The 13,914-nt window shown below is 54.5% G+C and overlaps 1 long non-coding RNA gene across 1 annotated transcript; it reads right to left on the bottom strand.

Moving 5' to 3' along the window:
- Positions 1-3,184: 3,184 nt before the first annotated feature.
- LOC140410129 (uncharacterized) lies at positions 3,185-12,147 on the bottom strand. Its single transcript, XR_011940507.1, has 2 exons — positions 11,393-12,147; positions 3,185-8,657 (listed from the first exon to the last, which is right to left on the bottom strand). It is a non-coding gene; the product is annotated as an uncharacterized lncRNA (long non-coding RNA).
- Between the last annotated feature and the right edge of the window lie 1,767 nt (positions 12,148-13,914).

The following is a 13,914-nucleotide window of genomic DNA, read 5'->3' as shown; positions in this document are numbered from 1 at the left end:
GCCCAATCCCAATCCGAGACCCAATCCCAATCTGACCCAATCTCAATCTGAGACCCAATCCCAATCCACGACCCAATCCCAATCCCAATCCGAGACCAAATCCCAATCCCAAACCCAATCCCAATCCGAGACCCAATCCCAATCCCAAACCCAATCCCAATCCGAGACCCAATCCCAATCCCAAACCCAATCCCAATCCAAGACACAATCCCCATCTGACCCAATCCCAATCCGAGACCCAATCCCAATCCGAGACCCAATCCCAATCCCAATCCGAGACCCATTCCCAATCCGAGACCCAACCCCAATCCGACCCAATCCCAATCCGAGACCCAATCCCAATCCGTCACCCAATCCCAGTCCCAGACCCAGTCCCAGACCCAGTCCCAAGCCGAGACTAATCCCAATCCCAATCCGTGATCCAATCCCAATCCGACCTCCAATCCCAATCCCAGACGGAATCCCAATCCGAGACCCAATCCCAATCCGTGATCCAATCCCAATCCGACCCAATCCTAAACCCAATCCCAATCCGAGACCCAATCCCTATCCAAATCCGAGACCCAATCCGAGACCCAATCCCAATCCGAGACCCAATCCCAATCTGAGACCCAATCCCAATCCGAGACCCAACCCCAATCCGAGACCCAATTGTGATGACTGTGGCACATTTTTATATATATTGTATATATAATCTGTTGCTGTGATATTTTTAAAAATCCTGGCTTACCAGGCAGGCGGGATGTCGGCAAAAGATGCAATTAAGATGTCGTAAAAGTGAGGTAACCATTCATTCCCACCACTGACCTGTTTGCCTATATGGAGTCAAAGGAATAATTCATTTTTTCCGAGGGGAGCTGGAGGTTGCTAATTTGAAACATTGAGTGTGATTTAACGGCCACATGGTGCCCGACTCGACTTCGGGACAAGGCTACTGAATCTCCCGAGAAGCCACTCGTGAGATTCACGACGTTTGAATCGCCATAGAGTCATACAGCGCAGAACAGGCTCTTCGATTCACCCGCACCTTGCGAGGCGTAGCGATCTGGATCTCATCTCGCTGGGTGAGATCTAGAAACGCATATTTAAATGAGCTACGGGGCAAATGTAAATATTTGCTGGATTGTCCCGTGCCTGGGACCTCACGGCTACGCCTGGGAGGCGACGCTAGGCCCGGTTTAGCACTGGTCCACACAAACGTGGAACTGGCATAACGCAGCTGGAGAGGCGGTCTCACTGGCCTTTGGAGAACCCCGGGTGGTCATGGGCCCAGGCACTCCAGACCAGCACCTTGGCACTGCCACCCTTGCACTGCCAGGGTTCCAGTCCCCCTTTCAAGGGTCAGGGCCTGAGGGGGGGGCCATGCCCTTGAAAGGGGGGATCAGGGGGGTATGAAGGGTGGAGGGGTAGGTTGAAGGGAGGGTATGAAGGTCGGGGTTGGGGGCCCTGAAAGTGGCGCCCTCGCAGGATGCCTTTCCTTGGATAGGTAATACTCATGTTTGTGGGGGGGGGGCAGCAGAGTGACATTGTCCTTGGGTGTGTGTGTGGGGGGGGGGGGGGCGGGGGTGCGAGGGTGACCCTCAAGCTCACTTAGCGAATGGTGCACCCTTTCAAAATGGCACCCTGAGGAGGCGGCTACGCGGGAGGACACCCGCCACACCGTCCAAAATGACACTTCAGAAATCCTTTGGTTGAACTCTGCCCATTGCATTTAGACTTAGGTAAGCAGGTCGTGATATACGAGTGGGATTGAGATGGTGTAATTAATAGGAGGGACCAGGTCTGTAGCAAGCAGTTTAGCTGTAGGATTTTCCAGTCTGGCGGGGACTTCCATGTTACGCCTGAAAAGGTCTCTCTCTCTCTCTCTTTCTTTTTCTGAAAATAAATCTCTACCCAGGAGGATACCAAGCACCCGTGCGTTTACTAACTTTATTTACAAGTGGCTTTTGACCTGTAATGGGCTTTGCTTAATTGGAGATAAGGTGGTATAAGAGAGTCATTAAAGTCTTTCCTTTCATTGTTCAGAGTTGTTTAACAGTTAATTGAAAAGCTATACTTCAATGACATGTTATTAATATATGTTATGAATAAAGTTTGTTTGAATATAAAATATCCATATTTGTCAGTGGAATGGCGAAGAATCCTTTTCTCAGTTTACAAATGATAAGATTGTGGGGTTAAATTTCATTGAAGAATAACAAACCAGGCTAAATAATAGTAACCATGAACCAATTGGATAAAACCCCACCTGGTTCACTTTTTGTTGGCTACGGAAATCTGTCGTCTTTATCCGGTCCAGCCGGGACGTGACTCCAGGCCCACAGTAAAATGGCTGACTCTTAACCGGTCCTTGGAAGCGGCCCACTGGGGTAAGGGGTGGGGGGGGGGGGGAAGATGGAGAGGGGGGGCAGGCATCCAAAACGGCAGATTTGAGCACTCCAGCGACGCTCCAGCACCAAGGATGACCGGGCCGAGGAGGAGGCCTCAGGCTTTCCTCTCCTGCTCAGCTCCTGGTCTCCCCCACCCCTTCCCTTTCCCCATCAAACGTTCACTAGACACCGGTTCGGCTTCCACCCCCTACCACCTGTCAACGCCCACCCTAGTGCTTGCGCTCCTCGGGAGTCCAGGCGCAGCCTAGGCCGACTGGGCCTTATTTGGGCCTTGATTGTTAGTATCCAGCTGCAGCAAGTAACGAGGGAGGCAGGTGGATTGTTGGTGTTTACTGCAAGAGGAATGGAGTGTACAAGTGGAGTAGTCGAGCTCCAACTGTCCAGGGCCTTGGTTTGACCGAACCTGGACTCCTGCGGCAAGGATTGGTCTCCATACCGATGGAAGGCTACAACTGCATTGGAATCAGTTCAGGGAATGCCCACTGGGGGAGGGAAACGGACAGGAAAGTGGAGTTGAGGTCACATCGGATCAGCCAGGATCTTACTGAATGACGGAGCCAACTCGAGGGGCCGAATGGGCCTCCTCCTGACGCTATTCCTGGTGTTCCTGACCCCAGCCGGCAATAAGGAAGGTCGGGGAGTTAGCATGCTGACGGATGACCTCTTCACACCGACGTTTAACCTCCCGCCCCCAGCGATAAAGCACTCGCAACTAAGACACTCAGGCAGAACGTGGAGGGGAGCGTGCGGGGGAGGGCAACACCGTCCGGAGCCCCGCAACAAAGGACGGCAACTGATTTTGAAAACAAGTTTATAAATTAAAAAGCCAAGATACATACACAATAGATTGATCAGTTAGATCATATGTACAGTCTTTGGTGGGTGCGACTCACATTTTATAAATATACACTCGCTCGCACATTCAGCGACTCATTTTTGCCGAAGGAATGGTTAAGGAGGTTTCACTCCCTATCTCCATCCACTCTAGTACCCCATAAACCAGGCTGACCATCACGGGTGAGGGGACACTGCACTGTCGGGCGGTCAGTACTGAGGGAGTGCTGCACTGTCGGAGGGTCAGTACTGAGGGAGTGCTGCACTGTCAGAGGGTCAGTGCTGAGGGAGAGCTGCACTGTCGGAGGGTCAGAACTGAGGGAGTGCTGCACTGTCAGAGGGTCAGTGCTGAGGGCGAGCTGCACTTTCAGAGGGTCAGTACTGAGGGAGTGCTGCACTGTCGGAGGGTCAGTACTGAGGGAGTGCTGCACTGTCAGAGGGTCAGTGCTGAGGGAGAGCTGCACTGTCGGAGGGTCAGTACTGAGGGAGTGCTGCACAGTCAGAAGGTCAGTACTGAGGGAGAGCTGCACTGTCGGAGGGTCAGTACTGAGGGAGTGCTGCACAGTCAGAGGGTCAGTACTGAGGGAGTGCTGCACTGTCAGAGGGTCAGTACTGAGGGAGAGCTGCACTGTCAGAGGGGTCAGTACTGAGGGAGTGCTGCAGTGTCGGAGGGTCAGTACTGAGGGAGTGTTGCACTGTCAGAGGGTCAGTACTGAGGGAGAGCTGCACTGTCAGAGGGTCAGTACTGAGGGTGCTGCAGTGTCAGAGGGTCAGTACTGAGGGAGTGCCGCAGTGTCGTAGGGTCAGTACTGAGGGAGTGCCGCACTGTCAGAGGGTCAGTACTGAGGGAGAGCTGCACTGTCAGAGGGGTCAGTACTGAGGGAGTGCTGCAGTGTCGGAGGGTCAGTACCGAGGGAGTGCTGCAGTGTCAGAGGGTCAGTACTGAGGGAGTGCTGCAGTGTCGGAGGGTCAGTACTGAGGGAGTGCCGCACCGTCAGAGGGTCAGTACTGAGGGAGAGCTGCAGTGTCGGAGGGTCAGTACTGAGGGAGTGCTGCAGTGTCGGAGGGTCAGTACTGAGGGAGTGCTGCACTGACAGAGGGGTCAGTACTGAGGGAGTGCTGCAGTGTCGGAGGGTCAGTACTGAGGGAGTGCTGCAGTGTCGGAGGGTCAGTACTGAGGGAGTGCTGCAGTGTCGGAGGGTCAGTACTGAGGGAGCGCTGCGGTGTCGGAGGGTCAGTACTGAGGGAGTGCCGCACTGTCTGAAGGTCAGTACTGAGGGAGTGCCGCACTGTCAGAGGGTCAGTACTGAGGGAGTGCCGCACTGTCAGAGGGTCAGTACTGAGGGAGTGCCGCACTGTCAGAGGGTCAGTACTGAGGGAGTGCTGCACTGTCAGAGGGTCAGTACTGAGGGAGTGCTGCACTGTCAGAGGGTCAGTACTGAGGGAGTGCTGCAGTGTCAGAGGGTCAGTACTGAGGGAGTGCTGCAGTGTCAGAGGTTCAGTACTGAGGGAGTGCTGCACTGTCAGAGGGTCAGTACTGAGGGAATACCGCACTGTCAGAGGGTCAGTACTGAGGGAGTGCTGCACTGTCAGAGGGTCAGTACTGAGGGAGTGCCGCACTGTCAGAGGGTCAGTACTGAGGGAGTGCTGCACTGTCAGAGGGTCAGTACTGAGGGAGTGCCGCACTGTCAGAGGGTCAGTACTGAGGGGGTGCCGCACTGTCAGAGGGTCAGCACTGAGGGAGTGCTGCACTGTCAGAGGGTCAGTACTGAGGGAGTGCCGCACTGTCAGAGGGTCAGTACTGAGGGAGAGCCGCTCTGTCAGAGGGTCAGTACTGAGGGAGTGCTGCACTGTCGGAGGGTCAGCACTGAGGGAGTGCCGCACTGTCAGATAGGCTCATTGGGGGCCACAGAGAATAGTGGAAGAGGGAGGGGGATGACTGATGCCTAGAGCCTAAATCTCCTCCCAACAGAGCCCAGGAATGAAATCTGGGTCTTTGTTTGCACCTGAGTTTGATCTAAACCCGACCACTTGGTGTTCGGATTGTGTGAATTAGCAAGACACGGATTATGTACATCATTATTTGAATGACACTGGGGTCTCAGTATTAAACTTCACTAACCCCGAGAATCACAATTTAAGCCATATCATTTATCAGCTTGTTCATAGAATGCAAAGCATATAATGGGCATCAAAGTGCATGTCCTGGTCAAATTGCTTGTGGCCAATTCTCTGCGCTTGTTGTTCTGCCTGTATGGGAAGGGATAGAGTCGAGGCAACAAGCAGGGGAGTGCAATTGTACTCCCCAACATGTACAAACACAGGTCCGACTCAGTCACACACAGACACACGCACACACACAGACACACACACACACACAGATACACACTGAAACACACACACTGACACTGACACACACACACACAGACAGACACACACACACACAGACAGACACACACACACACAGACAGACACACACACACACAGACACACACACACACAGACACACACACACACACACAGACACACACACACACAGACACACACACACACAGACACACACACACTCACACTGGCACTGACACTGGCACTGACACTGACACACAGACACACACACAGACACACACACAGACACACACACAGACACACACACACTGACACACACTGAAACACACACACACACTGACACACTGAAACACACACACACACTGACACACTGAAACACACACACTGACACTGACACACACACAGACACACACACACTGGCACTGACACACACAGACACACTGAAACACACACACTGACACTGACACACACACACAGACAGACAGACACACACACACACACACACACAGACACATACTGAAATACACACGCACACACACACGGACACTATGACACATACACACACTATGACACATACACACACTGACACATACACACAGACACACGCATACACTGAAATCACTATTAAAGGAGTGTTCTTTCGCACCTGGGCTCACTCTCACACACAATCAAACATCTCACACTCACACACACACTTGCATTCTCACAGCCTCACTTGCACTCGCACCGACTCACTCGCACACTCACACTGATAGCTCAGCCCTGCGCCCACTCCTGAGTGAATTACAGGTTGGGGGGGGGGGGGGGGGGGGGGGGGGGGGGGGGGGGGGGGGAGGTTGGAGTTGGCGATTCGTGTCGGACTGCGGGTGGGATATTCCACCCTGGGAGCCCTCATCTTTTGAAACTGACGCCCTTGCTGGCAGGCAGTCCTGGTTGCTGATGGGGTTTTGCGCTCGGCAGTACCTCACCAGGGTCACGCACACACACACGCACACGCACATGCACACGCGCGCACACACTGTCCAGCACAGTCACCCTGCTGCCTCTTCAAGCCCAGCAGTGTGGCCATCGCTGCGGAGTGAATGGGTGTTTACTGCGCACAAGCAGAGTTTTGGTGGTATTACGGTTTCACCTCAAGCAGAGTCTCGGTTACGAACGTTTAACTGTAATCACGGTCCTGTCATGACCAGGATTCTTCATATTACAGGGTTTAGTTACAAACCAGTCTCCACTGCAATCAGACTCAATGTATCTGGGATTGTAACCGCGGTTTCAGTGTAACCTGCAACCCTGGTTTTGCTGTAACTGAGCATTAACCATAACCTGGGATGTCTGGTGATTCCATATCGGCGGGTCACTGTTTGCCGAAGCGGCTGGTCAGGCACTGCCAGTAAACTGTTCCCCATGAACCCAAAACGGCGATGGAGGGATGAGCGACTGGTCAAGGCATCGGCGTCCATGAGCAGCAATCAGGGTCGAGGCAAAGGACTTGGAGGGAGAGGAAGCACGCTCATTGAGTATGAGTGAGGATTCACGAAGAGAGAGTGAGGATTGAAGAGTCAGTGAGAGGGAGTGAGGATTGAAGACAGTGAGAGGGAGTGAGGATTGAAGAGTCAATAAGAGAGAGTGAGGATTGAAGAGTCAGTGAGAGGGAGGATTGAAGAGTCAATAAGAGAGAGTGAGGATTGAAGAGTCAGTGAGAGGGAGGATTGAAGAGTCAATAAGAGGGAGTGAGGATTGAAGAGTCAGTGAGAGGGAGTGAGGATTGAAGAGTCAGTGAGAGAGAGTGAGGATTGAAGAGTCAGTGAGAGGGAGTGAGGATTGAAGACAGTGAGAGAGAGTAAGGATTGAAGAGTCAGTGAGAGGGAGTGAGGATTGAAGACAGTGAGAGGGAGTGAGGATTAAAGAGTCAGTGAGAGAGAGTGAGGATTGAAGACAGTGAGAGAGAGTAAGGATTGAAGAGTCAATAAGAGGGAGTGAGGATTGAAGACAGTGAGAGGGAGTGAGGATTGAAGACAGTGAGAGGGAGTGAGGATTGAAGAGTCAATAAGAGGGAGTGAGGTTTGAAGACAGTGAGAGGGAGTGAGGATTGAAGAGTCAGTGAGAGGGAGGATTGAAGAGTCAATAAGAGGGAGTGAGGATTGAAGAGTCAGTGAGAGGGAGTGAGGATTGAAGAGTCAGTGAGAGAGAGTGAGGATTGAAGAGTCAGTGAGAGGGAGTGAGGATTGAAGACAGTGAGAGAGAGTAAGGATTGAAGAGTCAGTGAGAGGGAGTGAGGATTGAAGACAGTGAGAGGGAGTGAGGATTAAAGAGTCAGTGAGAGAGAGTGAGGATTGAAGACAGTGAGAGAGAGTAAGGATTGAAGAGTCAATAAGAGGGAGTGAGGATTGAAGACAGTGAGAGGGAGTGAGGATTGAAGACAGTGAGAGGGAGTGAGGATTGAAGAGTCAATAAGAGGGAGTGAGGTTTGAAGACAGTGAGAGGGAGTGAGGATTGAAGAGTCAGTGAGAGGGAGGATTGAAGAGTCAATAAGAGGGAGTGAGGATTGAAGAGTCAGTGAGAAGGAGTGAGGATTGAAGAGTCAATAAGAGGGAGTGAGGATTGAAGAGGCAGTGAGAAGGAGTGAGGATTGAAGAGTCAATAAGAGGGAGTGAGGATTGAAGAGGCAGTGAGAGGGAGTGAGGATTGAAGACTCAATGAGCAGCAGTGTGGAGATGGTGCCACCACTGGGGGGGGGGGGAAAGCAGGATGCAAGGTAGGCCGGACATCTTGCTCGGCAGTCTCGGAGGATGGATGCAGGAGAGACGAGGAACGGCAGGATCGTCGGGGACGTCTAGACGAAGCAACGGCGGGCGGAATGTTCCTCGGGTCCCGGCGAGGCTCCATTCCGACGGACGTCGCGGCAGCCCGTGTCCGACGATCTCCAGAGGGAAGAGCGTGGAGGGAGAGGGGATGAGGTCGGAGGGAGACGGAGGGGTGTGGGTTGGGAGGGGGGGGGGGGGGCAGCATTCAGGAGAAGCTGACAGCGAGGACAATGGCGACAATGATAATCAGGATCACGATGCAGGCGATTGCGAACAGGAGTTTCTGTAAGGGGTGGGAAGAGAAGCAAAGGGGCAGGTTAACATCAGGGAAGCAGCGGTAACTAAGGAGGTCAGATAGGCAGTTGGAAAGAGCAACTGATAAACATCCACCAAGTTTCTAATGTCTGCCCCATCCCCTTTCACCAGCTGTTCAAAAGCCTGGCACGACGCTCGGGGGCTATTCCTGGCGAAGCGGATCGATGCCATCACACTGGCACAGTGCCACACTAAGTTTACATGGAGGAGGAGGCTAGCAGGGGCGGCACCCTCACTTCTTTCCCCCGGAGATCCGGAGGGGGAGGAGGTAAGGGCAAAAAAATAGAATGCTAACTTAGAATAGCTGTGACCCAGGCTGATATACCACAGAATCAGCGTCATTACACGTCAGAGTCTGTACTGGGGGGAGTGTCGCACTGTCAGAGGGTCAGTACTGAGGGAGTGCCGCACTGTCAGAGGGTCAGTACTGGGGGAGTGTCGCACTGTCAGAGGGTCAGTACTGAGGGAGTGCCGCACTGTCAGAGGGTCAGTACTGAGGGAGTGCCGCACTGTCAGAGGGTCAGTACTGAGGGCGTGCTGCACTGTCAGAGGGTCAGTACTGAGGGAGTGCTGCACTGTCAGAGGGTCAGTACTGAGGGAGTGCCGCACTGTCAGAGGGTCAGTACTGGGGGAGTGCCGCACTGTCAGAGGGTCAGTACTGAGGGAGTGCTGCACTGTCAGAGGGTCAGTACTGAGGGAGTGCTGCACTGTCAGAGGGTCAGTACTGAGGGAGTGCTGCACTGTCAGAGGGTCAGTACTGAGGGAGTGCTGCACTGTCAGAGGGTCAGTACTGAGGAGTGCTGCACTGTCAGAGGGTCAGTACTTAGGGAGTGCTGCACTGTCAGAGGGTCAGTACTGAGGGAGTGCTGCACTGTCAGAGGGTCAAGTACTGAGGGAGTGCTGCACTGTCAGAGGGTCAGTACTGAGGGAGTGCTGCACTGTCAGAGGGTCAGTACTGAGGGAGTGCTGCACTGTCAGAGGGTCAGTACTGAGGGAGTGCTGCACTGTCAGAGGGTCAGTACTGAGGGAGTGCTGCACTGTCAGAGGGTCAGTACTGAGGGAGTGCTGCACTGTCAGAGGGTCAGTACTGAGGGAGTGCTGCACTGTCAGAGGGTCCAGTACTGAGGGAGTGCTGCACTGTCAGAGGGTCAGTACTGAGGGAGTGCTGCACTGTCAGAGGGTCAGTACTGAGGGAGTGCCGCACTGTCTGAGGGTCAGTACTGAGGGAGTGCCGCACTGTCAGAGGGTCAGTACTGAGGGGAGTGCCGCACTGTCAGAGGGTCAGTACTGAGGGAGTGCCGCACTGTCAGAGGGTCAGTACTGAGTGAGTGCCGCACTGTCAGAGTCTGTACTGAGGGAGTGCTGCACTGTCAGAGTGTCAGTACTGAGGGGAGTGCCGCACTGTCAGAGGGTCAGTACTGAGGGAGTGTCGCACTGTCAGAGTCTGTACTGAGGGAGTGCTGCACTGTCAGAGGGTCAGTAACTGAGGGAGTGCTGCATGTCAGAGTGTCAGTACTTAGGGAGTGCCGCACTGTCAGAGGGTCAGTACTGAGGGGAGTGTCGCACTGTCAGAGGTCTGTACTGAGGGAGTGCTGCACTGTCAGAGGGTCAGTACTGAGGGAGTGCTGCACTGTCAGAGTGTCAGTACTGAGAGAGTGCTGCACTGTCAGAGGGTCAGTACTGAGAGAGTGCCGCACTGTCAGAGGGTCAGTACTGAGGGAGTGCCGCACTGTCAGAGTGTCAGTACTGAGGGAGTGCTGCACTGTCAGAGGGTCAGTACTGAGGGAGTGCTGCACTGTCAGCGGGTCAGCACTGAGGGAGTGCTGCACTGTCAGAGGGTCAGCACTGAGGGAGCGCTGCACTGGCAGAGGGTCAGTACTGAGGGAGCGCTGCGCTGTCAGAGGGTCAGTACTGAGGGAGTGCTGCACTGTCAGAGGGTCAGTACTGAGGGAGTGCTGCACTGTCAGAGGGTCAGTACTGATGGAGTGCCCGCACTGTCAGAGGGTCAGTACTGAGGGAGTGCTGCACTGTCAGAGGGTCAGTACTGAGGGAGTGCCGCACTGTCGGAGGGTCAGTACTGAGGGAGTGCTGCACTGTCAGAGGGTCAGTACTGAGGGAGTGCCGCACTGTCAGAGGGTCAGTACTGAGGGAATGCTGCACTGTCAGAGGGTCAGTACTGAGGGAGTGCTGCACTGTCAAGAGGGTCAGTACTGAGGGAGCGCTGCACTGTCAGAGGGTCAGTACTGAGGCAGTGCAGCACTGTCAGTGGGTCAGTACTGAGGGAGTGCTGCCCTGTCAGAGGGTCAGTACTGAAGGAGTGCCGCACTGTCAGAGGGTCAGTACTGAAGGAGCGCGGCACTGTTAGAGGGTCAGTACTGAGGGAGAGCTGCACTGTCAGAGGGTCAGTACTGAGGGAGTGCACTGTTAGAGGGTCAGTACTGAGGGAGTGCTGCCCTGTCAGAGGGTCAGTACTGAAGGAGTGCCGCACTGTCAGAGGGTCAGTACTGAAGGAGCACTGCACTGTTAGAGGGTCAGTATTGAGGGAGTGCCGCACTGTCAGAGGGTCAGTACTGAGGGAGTGCTGCACTGTTAGAGGGTCAGTATTGAGGGAGTGCCGCACTGTCTCAGTTGAGCCTAATCTTAGCCAACCATACGCATGCCCGTCACCACCACCAGCACCAATATGAGGATTGGGCTACTTACACCTGGAAGGCCGGAATACGGGGACCACACTTCACCGATTCAATCCCACTGATAATCCGATAATCAGAGCCACAATCGCCAAAAATGCCGACAATAATGAGGACAATGATGATGGTTTTCTGCGTAAAACGGAGGCAGCGTCAAAGCAGAGATAGAAGAGAGGCAGGGAGAGGCACAAGAGCTCAGAGCAACGTAACCAAGACCCCCTCACTGCGACGTATCTGAGACCCCCTCACTGCGAATTTACCCAGACCCCCACACTGCGACATAACCGAGAAACCCTCACTGCGACGTAACCCAGACTCCCTCACTGCGACGTAACTCAGACCCCCCCACACTATGACGTAACCGAGACATCCTCACTGCAACGTAACCGAGACACCCTCACTACGACGTAACTCAGACGCCCCACACTGCGACGTATCTGAGACCACCTCACTGCAACGTAACTGAGACACCTCACTGTGACATATCTGAGACCCCCTCACTGCAACGTAACTCAGACGTCCCACACTGCGACGTATCTGAGACCCCCTCACTGCAACGTAACCGAGGCACCTTCACTGCGACGTGACGTTATCGCCCTCATTGCGACGTAACTCAGACCCCCCCACACTGTGACGTAACCGAGACACCCTCACTGCGACGTGACGTTGTCACCCTCACTGCGATGTAACCCAGATTCCCTCACTGCGGAGTAACCCAGACCCCCTCACTGCAACGTAACCCAGACTCCCTCACTGCAACGTAACCCAGACTCCCTCACTGCAACGTAACCCAGACTCCCCTCACTGCAACGTAACCCAGACTCCCTCACTGCAACGTAATCCAGACTCCCTCACTGCAACGTAACCCAGACTCCTCACTGCAACGTAACCCAGACTCCCTCACTGCAACGTAACCCAGACTCCCTCACTGCAACGTAACCCAGACTCCCTCACTGCAACGTAACCCAGACTCCCTCACTGCAACGTAACCCAGACTCCCTCACTGCAACGTACCCAGACTCCCTCACTGCAACGTAACCCAGACTCCCTCACTGCAACGTAATCCAGACTCCCTCACTGCAACGTAACCCAGACTCCCTCACTGCAACGTAACCCAGGAACTCCCACACTGCAACCTAACCCAGACTCCCTCACTGCGACCTAACCCTGACCCCCTCACTGCAACGTAACCCAGACCCCCTCACTGCGACGTAATCCAGACACCCTCACTGCAACGTAACCCAGACTCCCTCCCAGCGACGTAACCCAGACTCCCTCACTGCAACGTAACCAGACCCCCTCACTGCAACGTAACCCAGACTCCCTCACTGCAACGTAACCCAGACTCCCTCACTGCAACGTAACCAGACTCCCACACTGCAACGTAACCCAGACTCCCTCACTGCGACCTAACCCCTGACCCCCTCACTGCAACGTAACCCAGACCCCCTCACTGCGACGTAATCCAGACACCCTCACTGCAACGTAACCCAGACTCCCTCCCAGCGACGTAACCCAGACTCCCTCCCAGCGACGTAACCCAGACCCCTCACTGCGACGTAAACCAGTCTCCCTCCCAGCGATGTAACCCCAAACTCCCTCCCAGCGATGTAACCCAGACCCCTTCACTGCAACGTAACCCAGACTCCCTCACTGCAACGTAACCCAGACTCCCTCCCAGCGAAGTAACCGAGACTCCCTCACTGCGACGTAATCCAGACCCCCTCACTGCAACATAACCCAGGACCCCTTCACTGCAACGTAACCCAGACTCCCTCACTGCAACGTAACCCAGACCCCTCACTGCGACGTAACCCAGTCTCCCTCCACGCGATGTAACCCAGACTCCCTCCCAGCGATGTAACCCAGGCCCCTTCACTGCAACGTAACCCAGACTCACCTCACTGCAACGTAACCCAGACTCCCTCCCAGCGAAGTAACCGAGACTCCCTCACTGCGACGTAATCCAGACCCCCTCACTGCAACGTAACCCAGACCCCCTCACTGCAACGTAACCCAGACTCCCTCCCAGCGACGTAACCCAGACCCCCTCACTGCGACGTAACCCAGTCTCCCTCCAGCGATGTAACCCAGACTCCCTCACTGCGACGTAACCGAGACTCCCTTCACTGCGACGTAACCCAGACTCCCTCACTGCGACGTAACCCAGACTCCCTCACTGCGACGTAACCCAGACCCCCTCACTGCGACGTAACCCAGACCCCCTCACTGCGACGTAACCCAGACCCCCTCACTGCAAACGTAACCAGACTCCCTCTCTGCAACATAACCCAGACCCCCTCACTGCGACGGAACTGAGACCCCCTCACTGCGACGTAACCGAGGCACCCTCACTGCGACATAACCGAGACCCCTTTCACTGCGACGTAACCTAGACCCCCGACTGCAACGTAACCCAGACCCCCTCATTGTGATGTAACCGAGACTCCCTCACTGTGACGTAACCCAGACTCCCTCACTGCGGAGTAACCCAGACTCCTTCACTGTGACGTAACCGAGACAACCCTCACTGCG

This window comes from Scyliorhinus torazame, chromosome 4 (genome assembly GCF_047496885.1).
Source record: "Scyliorhinus torazame isolate Kashiwa2021f chromosome 4, sScyTor2.1, whole genome shotgun sequence".
Taxonomy (NCBI): Eukaryota; Metazoa; Chordata; class Chondrichthyes; order Carcharhiniformes; family Scyliorhinidae; genus Scyliorhinus; species Scyliorhinus torazame.
The sequence above is the reverse complement of the archived record's forward strand: the minus strand, read 5'-3'. Positions and strand labels throughout refer to the sequence as shown.